The sequence below is a fragment of the Drosophila suzukii genome, unplaced genomic scaffold (assembly GCF_043229965.1).
Source record: "Drosophila suzukii unplaced genomic scaffold, CBGP_Dsuzu_IsoJpt1.0 scf_32, whole genome shotgun sequence".
Lineage (NCBI taxonomy): Eukaryota > Metazoa > Arthropoda > Insecta > Diptera > Drosophilidae > Drosophila > Drosophila suzukii.
In genome coordinates, this window is record NW_027255919.1 from 45,001 (window position 1) to 62,500 (window position 17,500).

At 40.2% G+C, this 17,500-nt stretch overlaps 1 non-coding gene and 1 pseudogene across 1 annotated transcript; both read right to left on the reverse strand.

The window, feature by feature from the left end:
• Positions 1–13,636: 13,636 nt before the first annotated feature.
• Positions 13,637–16,389, reverse strand: LOC118878917 (large subunit ribosomal RNA; annotated as a pseudogene).
• A 405-nt stretch (positions 16,390–16,794) lies between these two features.
• LOC118878754 (5.8S ribosomal RNA) lies at positions 16,795–16,973 on the reverse strand. Its single transcript, XR_005015282.1, has one exon. It is a non-coding gene; the product is annotated as a 5.8S ribosomal RNA (ribosomal RNA).
• Positions 16,974–17,500: the final 527 nt, after the last annotated feature.

Below are 17,500 nucleotides of genomic sequence, written 5' to 3' on the forward strand. Positions count from 1 at the left end.
GTAATAATATTTTCTTTATATATGCATATTTCATTCTAAAATATCATTTTTGTTCGACATACGTCATTATTGTATCCACACATGTACAATTTTTGTTTAACCAATATATAATATTGAGTTAAATCATTTGTATTTTGATGATAAATTTAAAATTTATCTGTATATATTCATATAGACTCTTTGGTAATATATAATATAAAACCGAGCGCATATATGATATGTACTTTAATAATAAAATATATTTATAATTCGCTTTTACGCCTTTTTTTGTGTAAACTAATATTAAATAGTTAAGATAGAGGCAGAAAGGTCAAATATACATTTACAATGTATATCTAGCAATCCTGCCTCTTTTTGTTTTAAATAGGATTAATTAACGATAAAATTGGGAAACAATTTGTTATTCTATGTATAATAGAAACACTTGGCCTTTGTTTCGACTTTATTATCTTGGGCTTAAAATATTAACCGCGGAGCCAAGTCCCATATTCATAAATGAACACAGAAACAAATTTGACGGATAATATCTTATCTACCGACTATTGTCAATAGGAGATGGCCGGCCCATTGACCATCCTATAGTAGTTTTTGGACCCATTATCTTTAATTCGGGTATTTTCAATTGTCTTTGCCACCAAACCATTTGAAACTCTCTCTTATAATAAGTGAATACACATATATTTCCATTATATGGATATATCATCTTCATTTTATTTGCTACATCACCATATAATAGTTTTTGAACCCGTAATCTTCAATTCGGGTATTTTCAATTATCTTTACCAACCAACCATATGGTATTCTTTCTTATAATAAGAGAATACATGTGTATATCCATTATATGGATATATGGTCTTAACTTTATTTGCTACACCACCCTATAGTAGTTTTTGAACCCAATATCTTCAATTCGGGTATTTTCAATTCTCTTTGCCAACCACCCATTTATTTTTCAATATCCATATAATTCATTTAGTTTTGTATGTACAAAACAAGTTTTCTTTATAGTATTGACAAAATCATATGCATACGCATAACATAAGTTTTGACCAATACGAGGAGGGGCCCGCCAACGACCACCTCCCTATAGTAGTTTTTGGACCCATGATCTTCTAAAAGCATGTTTACAGTACTAGTGTCACCCTCACTAGGTTTATATATCGTGTTTCAGTGATATACGGGTAAATTTTACCATTTATTCTTAAGTATATGGCATTTATATGCCATATCTATATAATTCAATCATATTTTAATGTATATTTATTATATTATACATTATTATGCCTTATAGGTATTATACCTATAAGCCATATCCATACGATTCATTTACTAGTGCCGCCCCTCACTAGGTTTATATATCTTATTGCATTGATATACAATTTATTCTTATTTATATGGCATTTATATGGCATATCTATACAATTCCTTCATATTTCGATGTATACTTGCTAGATTATACATTGTTATGCCTTATAGGTATTATACCTATAAGCCATATCCATACGATTCACTTATATAAATATATGTATATTTTTCAATACATTATTTTTTTTCACTTTTGTATGGATTTTTATGCATATCCATACATTTATATGGATATGCTTGGCGGTCTTAATAGTATTGACAAACTTATATGCATAACATAGGTTTTGACCAATACGAGGAGGGGCCCGCCAACGACCACCTCCCTATAGTAGTTTTTGGACCCATGATCTTCTAAAAGCATGTTTACAGTACTAGTGTCACCCTCACTAGGTTTATATATCGTGTTTCAGTGATATACGGGTAAATTTTACCATTTATTCTTAAGTATATGGCATTTATATGCCATATCTATATAATTCAATCATGTTTTAATGTATATTTATTATATTATACATTATTATGCCTTATAGGTATTATACCTATAAGCCATATCCATACGATTCATTTACTAGTGCCGCCCCTCACTAGGTTTATATATCTTATTGCATTGATATACAATTTATTCTTATGTATATGGCATTTATATGCCATATCTATACAATTCCTTCATATTTCGATGTATACTTGCTAGATTATACATTGTTATGCCTTATAGGTATTATACCTATAAGCCATATCCATACGATTCACTTATATAAATATATGTATATTTTTCAATACATTATTTTTTTTCACTTTTGTATGGATTTTTATGCATATCCATACATTTATATGGATATGCTTGGCGGTCTTAATAGTATTGACAAACTTATATGCATAACATAGGTTTTGACCAATACGAGGAGGGGCCCGCCAACGACCACCTCCCTATAGTAGTTTTTGGACCCATTATCTTCCAAAAGCATGTTTACAGTACTAGCGTCACCCTCACTAGGTTTATATATCGTGTTTAAGTGATATACGGGTAAATTTTACCATTTATTCTTAAGTATATGGCATTTATATGCCATATCTATATAATTCAATCATGTTTTAATGTATATTTATTATATTATACATTATTATGCCTTATAGGTATTATACCTATAAGCCATATCCATACGATTCATTTACTAGTGCCGCCCCTCACTAGGTTTATATATCTTATTGCATTGATATACAATTTATTCTTATTTATATGGCATTTATATGGCATATCTATACAATTCCTTCATATTTCGATGTATACTTGCTAGATTATACATTGTTATGCCTTATAGGTATTATACCTATAAGCCATATCCATACGATTCACTTATATAAATATATGTATATTTTTCAATACATTATTTTTTTTCACTTTTGTATGGATTTTTATGCATATCCATACATTTATATGGATATGCTTGGCGGTCTTAATAGTATTGACAAACTTATATGCATAACATAGGTTTTGACCAATACGAGGAGGGGCCCGCCAACGACCACCTCCCTATAGTAGTTTTTGGACCCATGATCTTCTAAAAGCATGTTTACAGTACTAGTGTCACCCTCACTAGGTTTATATATCGTGTTTCAGTGATATACGGGTAAATTTTACCATTTATTCTTAAGTATATGGCATTTATATGCCATATCTATATAATTCAATCATGTTTTAATGTATATTTATTATATTATACATTATTATGCCTTATAGGTATTATACCTATAAGCCATATCCATACGATTCATTTACTAGTGCCGCCCCTCACTAGGTTTATATATCTTATTGCATTGATATACAATTTATTCTTATGTATATGGCATTTATATGCCATATCTATACAATTCCTTCATATTTCGATGTATACTTGCTAGATTATACATTGTTATGCCTTATAGGTATTATACCTATAAGCCATATCCATACGATTCACTTATATAAATATATGTATATTTTTCAATACATTATTTTTTTCACTTTTGTATGGATTTTTATGCATATCCATACATTTATATGGATATGCTTGGCGGTCTTAATAGTATTGACAAACTTATATGCATAACATAGGTTTTGACCAATACGAGGAGGGGCCCGCCAACGACCACCTCCCTATAGTAGTTTTTGGACCCATTATCTTCCAAAAGCATGTTTACAGTACTAGCGTCACCCTCACTAGGTTTATATATCGTGTTTAAGTGATATACGGGTAAATTTTACCATTTATTCTTAAGTATATGGCATTTATATGCCATATCTATATAATTCAATCATATTTTAATGTATATTTATTATATTATACATTATTATGCCTTATAGGTATTATACCTATAAGCCATATCCATACGATTCATTTACTAGTGCCGCCCCTCACTAGGTTTATATATCTTATTGCATTGATATACAATTTATTCTTATTTATATGGCATTTATATGCCATATCTATACAATTCCTTCATATTTCGATGTATACTTGCTAGATTATACATTGTTATGCCTTATAGGTATTATACCTATAAGCCATATCCATACGATTCACTTATATAAATATATGTATATTTTTCAATACATTATTTTTTTTCACTTTTGTATGGATTTTTATGCATATCCATACATTTATATGGATATGCTTGGCGGTCTTAATAGTATTGACAAACTTATATGCATAACATAGGTTTTGACCAATACGAGGAGGGGCCCGCCAACGACCACCTCCCTATAGTAGTTTTTGGACCCATGATCTTCTAAAAGCATGTTTACAGTACTAGTGTCACCCTCACTAGGTTTATATATCGTGTTTCAGTGATATACGGGTAAATTTTACCATTTATTCTTAAGTATATGGCATTTATATGCCATATCTATATAATTCAATCATGTTTTAATGTATATTTATTATATTATACATTATTATGCCTTATAGGTATTATACCTATAAGCCATATCCATACGATTCATTTACTAGTGCCGCCCCTCACTAGGTTTATATATCTTATTGCATTGATATACAATTTATTCTTATGTATATGGCATTTATATGCCATATCTATACAATTCCTTCATATTTCGATGTATACTTGCTAGATTATACATTGTTATGCCTTATAGGTATTATACCTATAAGCCATATCCATACGATTCACTTATATAAATATATGTATATTTTTCAATACATTATTTTTTTTCACTTTTGTATGGATTTTTATGCATATCCATACATTTATATGGATATGCTTGGCGGTCTTAATAGTATTGACAAACTTATATGCATAACATAGGTTTTGACCAATACGAGGAGGGGCCCGCCAACGACCACCTCCCTATAGTAGTTTTTGGACCCATTATCTTCCAAAAGCATGTTTACAGTACTAGCGTCACCCTCACTAGGTTTATATATCGTGTTTAAGTGATATACGGGTAAATTTTACCATTTATTCTTAAGTATATGGCATTTATATGCCATATCTATATAATTCAATCATGTTTTAATGTATATTTATTATATTATACATTATTATGCCTTATAGGTATTATACCTATAAGCCATATCCATACGATTCATTTACTAGTGCCGCCCCTCACTAGGTTTATATATCTTATTGCATTGATATACAATTTATTCTTATGTATATGGCATTTATATGCCATATCTATACAATTCCTGCATATTTCGATGTATATTTGCTAGATTATACATTGTTATGCCTTATAGGTATTATACCTATAAGACATATCCATACGATTCACTTATATAAATATATGTATATTTTTCAATACATTATTTTTTTTTCACTTTTGTATGGATTTGTATGCATATCCATACATTTATATGGATATGCTTGGCGTTCTTTATAGTATTGACAACCTCATATGTATAACATAGGTTTTGACCAATACGAGGAGGGGCCCGCCAACGACCACCTCCCTATAGTAGTTTTTTACCCCGAGCTCTGCCAAAATCATGTTTACAGTACTAGTGCCACCCTTCACTAGGTTTTTATATCTTATTTCAGTGATATAAGTGTTAATCATTCTATTTATTCTTATGCATATGGCATTTAAAAGCCATATCTATACAATTCATTCATATTTCAATGTATATTTATAATATTAAACCATATTATGACATATAGGTATTATACCTGTAAGCCATATCTATACGATTCATTCACTAGTGCCGCCCCTCACTAGGTTTATATATCTCATTTCAGTGATATATGGGTAAACTCTATTATTTTTCATATGACACTTATATGCTGCCATATATATAAAAATGCATTTATATTTCAACGTATATATATTTACTATATTATACATTAATATGCCTTAAAGGTATTATATCTACTATAAGCCATATCCATACGATTCATTTATATAAATACATATATGTATAATTTTCTATACATAAATTTTTTTTTATTAATATATGGGTTTCCTAAGCATATCCATATAATCCATTTAGTCTTATATGGATTAGATTGGTCTTCTTTATTGTATTGCCAAACTCATATTGATAACATAAGTTTTGAACAATAAGAGCAGCCGCCAACCAACCAACCGCCGCTACCATTACTTACTTTTATATATGTCCTCTTTATTTTAATGGTCTCTTTATTTGAATTTCAATACCATAGGAATATTTATACATCGAATATGTTTGCCACTAATTTTTCGCGTCACTTATAATATGACGATACAGACTTGCTACCATAACATAAGTTTTGAACAATAAGAGGAGCAGCCGCCAACCAACCAACCAACCAACCACTGCTACCATTGGAGGAACATATACTTACTTATTATATGGCCTCTCTCTGTACTTTAATGGTCTCTTTACTTGAATTTGAATACCATAGGAATATTTATATACATCGAATATGTTTGCCATTAATTTTTCGCGTCACTTATAATATGACGATACAGACTTGCTACCATAACATAAGTTTTGAACAATAAGAGGAGCAGACACCAACCAACCAACCGCTGCTACCATTGGAGGAACATATACTTACTTTTATATATGTCCTCTTTATTTAAATGGTCTCTTCATTTGAATATTAATACCATAGGAATATTTATACATCGAATATTGTTTGCCACTAATTTTTCGCGTCACTAATAATATGACGATACAGACTTGCTACCATAACATAAGTTTTGAACAATAAGAGGAGCAGACACCAACCAACCAACCGCTGCTACCATTGGAGGAACATATACTTACTTTTATATATGTCCTCTTTACTTGCATTATCAAAATACCATAGGAATATTTATACATGGAATATGTTTGCCACTTTATCATCGCGTCACTAATAAAGATGACGATGCATTTTGTTTGTTCAATATTTATTTATAATAATATATTGATTTTTTTATAGGTCTCTTATATTACTAGACCTTTTGCTAACCACAAAGTGGCGCGCCGTTGCAAGCAAGCATAAATTATTATGCCGCTTGCAACATCTTTATTATCGAATCATCAAGCAAAGGATAAGCTTCAGTGGATCGCAGTATGGCAGCTGCTCAACCACTTACAACACCTTGCCTGTTACAAAAGTCGTTTACAATTGATTCTAGGCTTTGTCATTGTATTAAATAATGCTTTTATATGTAACTAGCGCGGCATCAGGTGATCAAAGATCCTCCCAATTTACTATGTTACAAATTACATTGGCATCACATCCATTGTCGTTTATAAAGTAAATTATAAACTTTAAATGGTTTAGAAGCCATACAATGCAAATTGCCCCTTATTTATCATTGCAGTCCAGCACGGATACGACCTTAGAGGCGTTCAGGCATAATCCAACGGACGTAGCGTCATACCACTGTTCGCTCGAACAAGTATTGTGCCATTGGTCCGTACCTGCGGTTCCTCTCGTACTACGCAGGAATGCTGTCGCAACAACGTTTTGTCATTAGTAGGGTAAAACTAACCTGTCTCACGACGGTCTAAACCCAGCTCACGTTCCCTTGCATGGGTGAACAATCCAACGCTTGGTGAATTTTGCTTCACAATGATAGGAAGAGCCGACATCGAAGGATCAAAAAGCGACGTCGCTATGAACGCTTGGCCGCCACAAGCCAGTTATCCCTATGGTAACTTTTCTGACACCTCTTGTTAAAAACTCTTTAAACCAAAAGGATCGATAGGCCGAGCTTTTGCTGTCCCTGTGTGTACTGAACACCGAGATCAAGTCAGCATTTGCCCTTTTGCTCTATGTGTGGTTTCTGTCCGCACTGAGCTGGCCTTGGGACACCTCCGTTATTATTTGAGAGATGTACCGCCCCAGTCAAACTCCCTACCTGGCAATGTCCTTGAATTGGATCATACCTGAGTAATTGGAGTTATACCAAATTTTCAAATCAAAAATACATAAATGCACCGTTTTATTAAAGAATTTGTTTGCGATTATATAACAAACTCGTGATACTTTGATCAAGAAGCTTGCATCAAAACCCAATACCATAAGATATAATAAATATATCCGTATAATGGCTAGGAAATGATACACGTTCCATTTAATCAAGTAAGTAAGGAAACAATAAGAGTAGTGGTATTTCATTGGCGATACCAAACCGAAGTCTAATATCTCCCACTTATTCTACACCTCTTATGTCTCCTTACACTGCCAGATTAGAGTCAAGCTCAAAAGGGTCTTCTTTCCCCGCTAATTATTCCAAGCCCGTTCCCTTGGCTGTGGTTTCGCTAGATAGTAGATAGGGACAGGTGTGTCTCGGATCCCTCCGAACTTATTTTACGTGGCGTGTTCCACAATGAAGGGATTACAACCACGGCATTCTAATATACCCACAAGTGAGTATATAATGCACGGGTCTAGGTTCAGCGCCAAACCAACGCCCTGGACTAGCAGCTATAGCTATGTACATAGCAACCACCCCAGTAGCAATTCGAGTACTTACTTGTCGGGCAAGCACTCCCCCTTGCGTAGGGGCGAGATCTATCTAAAATCTCTACCGTTCTATGGGTCACAGCACCCGAGTTGTATTACGCAACATCCACGTCGAGCCCGAGGACTCTACCCGCGATATAGGTGTCAACCACAGCCACCACGATACTCCCACAAGGGGGCCAACCTCAATGAGCAGTCTTGGAGCTGCTCAACCCGTGGTACCGAAATTACAGGCTCGGTGAGCCTCACCCCTTCAGCTCCGACAAGCTCGGATGGGGCAACCATTGCCATATTAGTCGCCTCCTACGACAAGCTATGGCAGGCTGTGGCAGTATTCTTCGCCGCTACCACACGGCAAAAGAGGGGAGGGACTAACGTCCCGGCGCCTGTGGTTCATCCCTCATCGCATCCATCCTTCGCCTCGAGAAGGCAGCATCGGCAAAAACTCCTAGGAGACGCATCCGTTCTGGGGTCTCGACTACTCCCGCGACGATCCATCTTCCATGGTCTTGAACGACTCCGAGGGCATCCAGGTCCCGCAGATCGTTATACAGGCGGCATTCACACAGTATGTGGCGCCAGTCCTCTCTTGCCACGCCACACGAGCATGCGGTCGTGGTGCTGAGGGTCCTGCCTTGCAGAAATGCGTTCATCGACCCGTGTCCTGTCAGCAAGAATCCGGCTTTGAGGGTAAAGACAAAGTCTTTCCTGTTGTAGATGAACGCTGCCTCTGGGAAAAACTCGCGAGTCACGGAGCCGTGTTCCGCGCGATCCCATCTGATTTGCCACTCATTTAGCAGACGTTCGTCTAGCAGCGCCATCTTAGCTTTCCAGTCCAACACGGACAGGTCCTGTCCGTGGAGCCAGTCGCTCTCATCCAGGGGGACATCCTTCCTCAGCTTGAACTTCACGGCGATCCTGTGAGCATCCAGATCCATTGGAGGAGCACCAGCAAGCACCTGCAGTGCCACCGTGGACACTGTGCGGCATACCGGTAGGCATCCTAAAAGGATGGACCTCTGGCACGAGGTGAGGAGTTTAAGGGACCTGCCCCTACTCACCGCCTTGTACCAGACCGAGGCACCAAAGAGTGCACAGGGAACCATGAGTCCGCTGTAAATCGTCCTCTTAGCACGGGAGCTGAGCCCCCAATCGACTCGAAGCACCCGCGCTAGTCCTCCGGCAACTCCAGCCAGCCGATCTCTGAGAGCAGAGATATGCGGGAGAAAGCTCAACCGCTCGCCAACTAAGATGCCAAGGTACCGGTATTTGGTGACGTAAGGCAGGCTTGCTCCAGCAAACCGTACCGTCGGTCTCCTCGTGCGTGAAAGCTGTCCTTTCAGCAACATTATTGCCGTCTTGCTGGTTGACACACTCACTCCAACCTCAGCTCCCCAGGCTCCCACGATGTCCATTAACTGCTCGCCCTTCCGCTCCAGATCGGCACGGGAATTCCCATCGACGAAAAGCAGAAGATCATCTGCAAACGCGCTCAGAGCACAATGTGGCTCCAAGCGATGAAGCAGCACATCCATCAGTAGGTTCCAAATAAATGGACCACTGACAGACCCTTGCGGGCAGCCACGTGTAACCGCAACTGTGGCCGCTTCATACCTGCTGATGATGCTTGCGCTCCGGCCGGAGAAATAGCTTTTCCACAAGTCGATTTCTCGACAGCCTATTTCGACAAGCCGATCCAGCACCGCACTCCACTCCACGTTGTCGAAAGCTCCCTTGAAGTCGACAAAGATTCCAAGGACTCTCCTCTCGCGGCTGTTGGCGACGGTGTTTTTGGCGTGCATCCACGCATCCTCCACACAGCGTCCAGGCCTGAATCCGAATTGCCATCTGCAGCCATCCGGTAGCACATCCTTCAGTCGATTCACCATGATTCCTTCCAGCGCCTTCCCGAACACTGGCAAAAGGCATATGCCACGATAAGAGGCAGGATCGCTCCTGTCCTTGTCTGGCCCCTTTAACAGCGGTATCACTCTCGGGTGCTTCCACTCGGCCGGAAAGTATCCTTCCGAGAGGCACCGAGAGTACAGCTTCGTCAGGTGCTGGGGGATGGCACGCCATACCTCCTTGACAATACCGCCCGTGATGCCATCCATACCCGGCGATCGCCGGCTTCTCAGCTTTGCGACGCTGGTAGCCACCTCGAAGGCTTCGAGGATCGGTGGGGCACCAGGGGGTAAGTCATCTCGTGCTGTCGACTCCGCAACAGGGAAGAAGTTGCGGAGGAGCATATTTGCGCAGTCGTGCCACGTTACGGAAAGCGCGCCGTTCGACCGGAGACATCCGAGATCGGTTGTCTTCTTCCGGCCTCGGCATATTCGGTATACGTGCCCCCATGGATCATCATTGTGCCGTCCCACGAAGTCCCGCCAGTTTTGCTCCTTTGTCGTCAAGATAAGCTTCTTGTACTGGCCTGAGGCAAATCTCAGTCCAGCGGCAAGTTGCTCAGCATCGTCGGTGCCACTCCGGCGAGCTGCCTGCAGCCTACGCCTCAGTCTCCGGACCTCTTGGCGCTTGGTACTCAGCTCAGGATTCCACCATATTACGTTTCCCCTTGCTGCAGGTATCCTGCGCCCTATCACCCTGTCGCACACTTCATGTACGATGGAGCGAAGGGCAGACACATGGTCGTCCAACGGCGATTCCTCCAGTTCCTCAAGGCTTTGTGCTGCACTCCTTAACTCTACACTGAATCTTCGCCAACTTGCATTGGAGAGCTTCCATTGCGGTACCGGAGCTAGGCTCTCAACGGTACTGCTCGGATCTGGAGTAACCTCAACAGTAATGATGTTGTGGTCACTCAGCTCCCAGAAGTCAACTCTCCAATCGTATGTTGCCCATACTCGCGCTGCTTCGTTGACGAAGGTCACGTCGATATCACTTCTGGAGCGGTGATTATCGAACGTGAACACCTGGCTGGCCGTATTCAGCACACTGGCACCGCTTGCAATAATCCACTCGTTCATGAGCTGTCCCCGTTCGCGACTCAGGCGGTCTCCAGAGTTGTCTGGGGATTTGCTGAACCACATAGGGGAAACTGCGTTGGCGTCAAGTCCGAGGATTGTCGGTGTTCTACTAGCTAATAGCAGAACCGTATCCAGGTAGTCAGTATAGGGCTCCAGAGCAGCTAGATGCTGGCAGTATACGGAGGCCAGAAAGATGGTGCCATATCTTCCCGTGACACTCACGCACACTCCGTAGTCCGTCGTCAAAGCATCGATGGGCATGCAGATGGCAGATGGGTCGTCAACGATGATGGCAGCTTTTTTCCTCCTATCGGCGAAGATCCTCATTCCTCCAGGCAGTCCAGTTAGTCGCTTGCCCGCGTCCACATAGGGCTCCTGGACTAGTGCGAACAGGTGGCCAGCATCTCTCATCTGCTTGGCAAGCTCGATGACAGCGCAACGGCCTCGACCACAATTCGCTTGGATGAAGCTAAACATTATTAATGTTTAGCTTGCACCCTGGCTAGCAGCGCGCCGTATATCGGGCAGCCACCCGAAAGCATATAATGCCCCGAGGGCATACCCTTGTGACGGCAGTTGCGGCAGTCCACCGCATTTCTGCACTTCGCCGCGACGTGGTCGTTCTGTCCGCACTGGCGGCAGACCTGTTTCTCTCGGGGGTATCTGCACTCGCTGACCTTGTGGTCAAATCCGAGGCATCGGTGGCAGGCGTAGGTGCGCACCTGAGAGCGACAGCGGTAAGAAAACCACTTGACGTACACCCTCCCGCCTTCGAGAACGGCCAGCGCCTGGTCATCGACCTCCAACGTCACATTAATTGTGGCGCCGTCAGCAGCTGACCAGGGCTTAGTCGCCAGGACCACCGCCTTCTGGAACTCCTTCAGGCTCATCTCCTCGAAATTCTTCTCCCTGAGCTCCATCATAAACTCGTCGGGTCCCACGGAGGTGTCCACATCCTGGACCGTCACACGTGGCTTTGCAGCGGTGTTCTTCGACACCTTTAGGCCCACCTCGGCGAACTTTGCGGAGGCAACGACTTTCGTCATCTCCGCCTGCGAAGGCGTGCGAATGATCGCGCCGCCCCGCTTCAGCTCACGCACCTCGTGCACTCTTACGCCCAGAGCGGGCGCTACCTCCTTGCGGATCTTCTCCGCGATCTGCTTCCCTGACAAGGCCGGGTCGTCGCACGCGACGACCGCCGACCATGTCTCCCGGATCTTTCGCGGTGCGGCTACGGGGGCAAGGGGGGCAACAGGGGCAGCAGGTGAGGCGACTGGGTGTGCGCCTCTAGTAGCGGTGGCTGCATATGAGGCGGCCGAGGCGACCGGTGTCTGCCACTTCAGGCGATCCTCAAGAACTCCAATCCGGATCATCAGGGCTCCGACGAGTTCCTCGTAGCGGTTTGCCAATAATTGCGTCTTGATGCCCACGGTAGGGCTTGCTACGCGGGACATCCTCATAATATCCGCACGGATGTCGCCCATCTCGGCAGCAACGGCACCGTTTCCCCCCCACTCTCTGTCCAAGAAGGATCTTTTCAGTCTGGCAGGTGCCACGAAGGTCCCTTCCTTATCGGCAGCAGCGGCAGCGGCACCGGCAGCGCCAGCTGCAGGGGCGACGGCAGCGGCAGTGGCTGCGGCAGCAGCAGCGGCAGCGTCAGCGGCGGGGGCAGCGGCAGCGTCAGCGGCGGGGGCAGCGGCTGCGGCAGCGGCAGTGTCAGCGGCGGTCTTGATAGTCTGCACCTCTTTAGCGCGCGATGCCTCCTTCGATGACGCCCTAGAACGTCCTTTTGAGCGCTTCTTTTCTCCGGGTGCAACATTTTTCGCCTTAGCCCCCTTCGCGGACGATGCAGATGATGAGGGGCGATCCTCTTCTGGCACGTCCCAGTCCTTGTCCGTGTCAACAATATTGGCCCACGATTCCGCGTCGAGCGCAATCAACTTAGCTTTCGGGTTCTCTCGCTCCTTAGCTTGGCTGCGCTTCCCATTGGCGCGCATCTCGCCCTCGCTCATCGAGTCAACCCCCTCCGACATCTCTTTGGTGGTGTTAAAACTAGGACTCAAAAATACACTCACCCAGTTTTTGTTAAGGCCAAGTAGCCTTTTCAGCTCGATTCAAATTTTTCAAACAAAATAAATTACCAAAAATGCTTTCAATTGTTCACAAAAGGAAAACGCGTATTCCGCCGCCTCCGACGTATGTATGATCACGCGACCAACACTCCTCGACCGCGTAGCCAAACCACGGACTCTGACACCACTTCCGCCAATTTAACTTTTGAGGAAACGCGAAAAAACGAATTTTCGAACAGAGCAAAATAATCAGGTACGATACTTGAATCTCTCCTTACACTGCCAGTTGACAGATGTGTGTGTAGTAGATAGGGACAGTAGGAATCTCGTTAATCCATTCATGCGCGTCACTAATTAGATGACGAGGCATTTGGCTACCTTAAGAGAGTCATAGTTACTCCCGCCGTTGACCCGCGCTTACTTGAATTTCTTCACTTTGACATTCAGAGCACTGGGCAGAAATCACATTGTGTCAACACCCGCTAGGGCCATCACAATGCTTTGTTTTAATTAGACAGTCGGATTCCCCAAGTCCGTGCCAGTTCTGAATTGATTGTTAATTGATAATCGTTATAATTAATAAGAACTAATTGGTTTAACCCAATTAGTATTCTTAAAAATTTTAGCAAGAAAGTTCCACAATTGGCTACGTAACTAAACTATCCGGGGAACAAGTGACCAACATAAATGCCAGACACTCTATTTACCCAGAACGAGCACATAAACCATGTTATTGTTTCCCAATCAAGCCCGACTATCTCAATCTTCAGAGCCAATCCTTATCCCGAAGTTACGGATCTAATTTGCCGACTTCCCTTACCTACATTATTCTATCGACTAGAGACTCTTCACCTTGGAGACCAGCTGCGGATATTGGTACGGCCTGTTGAGAAGTTTGCGTGTCCCCACCATAAATTTTCAAGGTCCGAGGAGAAAATATCGACACAACAGTATATGTCATGCTCTTCTAGCCCATCTACCATATCTCTCTGCGAAAGACTTCCATGGTAGTACGGCTATAAAACAGAAAAGAAAACTCTTCCGATATCTCTCGACGGCTTCTTTATGGTCGTTCCTGTTGCCAGGATGAGCACGAGGCCCATATTTAATAACAAACGGATACTCAACAGGTTACGGAATTGGAACCGTATTCCCTTTCGTTCAAAATTATTCAAGTATATTAATTAGCTTGATTTATATAATATAATATATTTGTATGGCATTTGTGTTTTACTTGAAAATTTTCGGCTTTCGCCTTGAACTTAGGACCGACTAACTCGTGATCAACCACTGTTCACACGAAACCCTTCTCCACTTCAGTCCTCCAAGGTCTCATTCGATTATTTGCTACTACCACCAAGATCTGTACCAATGGCAGCTCCATGCAGGCTTGCGCCAAACACTTCTACGCATACCATTGTACCTTCCTACTCACTAAAGTTTCAAAATTTATATCACAAGTAATATAAATCATCTACTTTAGCGGTAATGTATAGGTATACAACTTAAGCGCCATCCATTTTAAGGGCTAGTTGCTTCGGCAGGTGAGTTGTTACACACTCCTTAGCGGATTTCGACTTCCATGATCACCGTCCTGCTGTTTTAAGCAACCAACGCCTTTCATGGTATCTGCATGAGTTGTTAATTTGGGCACCGTAACATTACGTTTGGTTCATCCCACAGCGCCAGTTCTGCTTACCAAAAGTGGCCCACTGGGCACATTATATCATAACCTTGAACTTCATATCAAGAAAGTTAAGGTTCTTACCCATTTAAAGTTTGAGAATAGGTTAAGATCGTTTCGACCCTAAGGCCTCTAATCATTCGCTTTACCAGATAAGATTATTTTATATAACATTAAAATGCACCAGCTATCCTGAGGGAAACTTCGGAAGGAACCAGCTACTAGATGGTTCGATTGGTCTTTCGCCCCTATACTCAATTCTGACAATCGATTTGCACGTCAGAACTGTTTCGGTCTTCCATCAGGGTTTCCCCTGACTTCAACCTGATCAAGTATAGTTCACCATCTTTCGGGTCACAGCATATATGCTCAAGGTACGTTCCAGTTAGAGGCATAAATAATATAAATATCATTATACATAACTATATAGAACGCCCCGGGATTGTGTTAATTAGCTATAAATAGTTAAAAAACTAATCCCATTATTAGTCAAGTTAATTACGCTATTAGGTTTATATCCCAATAACTTGCACATATGTTAGACTCCTTGGTCCGTGTTTCAAGACGGGTCCCGAAGGTATCCTGAATCTTTCGCATTGTTAATCATACAAGTGCATATAATAAACACAAAAATCAATGATAATTATGCCATTATATAATTCCGAAAAATTAACGCACTGTATTCATATAAATCTATCAGCACTTTATCAAATTAATAACATTTATTCTGTGTTAAAATGCAAGCAAATTAATTTGAATAAACTATAAGTTATATTTTATGATAAATTTTGTATGCTAATAGATTACAATGTCCTTATATGGAAAAAATGCACACTATTATCATAATATTGTTTAAATATTACAATTTTAATGATGAATTTTCCATAACGGATATTCAGGTTCATCGGGCTTAACCTCTAAGCAGTTTCACGTACTGTTTAACTCTCTATTCAGAGTTCTTTTCAACTTTCCCTCACGGTACTTGTTTACTATCGGTCTCATGGTTATATTTAGTTTTAGATGGAGTTTACCACCCACTTAGTGCTGCACTATCAAGCAACACGACTCTTTGGAAACATCATCTAGTAATCATTAACGTTATACGGGCCTGGCACCCTCTATGGGTAAATGGCCTCATTTAAGAAGGACTTAAATCGTTAATTTCTCATACTAGAATATTGACGCTCCATACACTGCATCTCACATTTGCCATATAGACAAAGTGACTTAGTGCTGAACTGATTTCTTTTCGCTCGCCGCTACTAAGAAAATCCTGGTTAGTTTCTTTTCCTCCCCTAATTAATATGCTTAAATTCAGGGGGTAGTCCCATATGAGTTGAGGTTGTGTATAACTTTTATTTGCAATTAATTCTTTATATATAATGATAAAACATTTTATTAAATTCGTTATATTTATATATATATATATTTGTATGGCATTTGTTTGGTCTAACGAATCAACGAAGAATAATAATATAGTCAACGGCTTTCTATTTTCTAATCGTTAATAAGAGACAATTCTAGATAAATTTTTTATGCTAGACATTTCTCAGTATTATTTGATTGAAAAAGAAAATATTTCTCTTCGTTTTTCACATTCAAATTAATTTACTAATGTGAGATAATGTTTTTCATATATTTGTTAATATTATGAATAAAATAATTAAATTATTATTATCCAATAATATACCATATGCTTATAAAATTTCATTATAAAATTTGTATAAACAACTTAATTAGCATAGTCTTACAACCCTCAACCATATGTAGTCCAAGCAGCACTATAAAATTAATTAAAGTACATAACAGCATGGACTGCGATATGCGTTCAAAATGTCGATGTTCATGTGTCCTGCAGTTCACACGATGACGCACAGTTTGCTGCGTTCTTCATCGACCCATGAGCCGAGTGATCCACCGCTTAGAGTTTTATATATTGGTTTGTTAATTTTGTCATATATGTTTTTATTGAAAGAAATTAAAAATACACCATTTTACTGGCATATATCAATTCCTTCAATAAATTTATTTTTATACCTAAAACGAATGCTGCGAAATGTCTTAGTTTCATATAACCAATAATATATCAAGTATTTTTTTAATGGCATTTACGGTATTAAATACTTTTTAGCGATATATATTGAAATTTATATAAAACATTAACCTGTATTAATCAGGTACAACATTGTACATTTTAGGTTGTTGCATTATCCAATGTATGCGCATAACTGAGATGAACAATACATATCGCAACGCGTGTATATTATGGTCCATATACACACAGTGTTTTATTAATTGCATTTAATATACAATATAATAATAATATCAAATAATTTCGATTTGCTTGTTCGAATTTGTTATTTGTTTTGCTTTTGCTTTCTTGCTTATTTATTTCTCTTATTTATTGCAATAATATATTTATATATTATATATTTCTTATTACAATTATTATATTT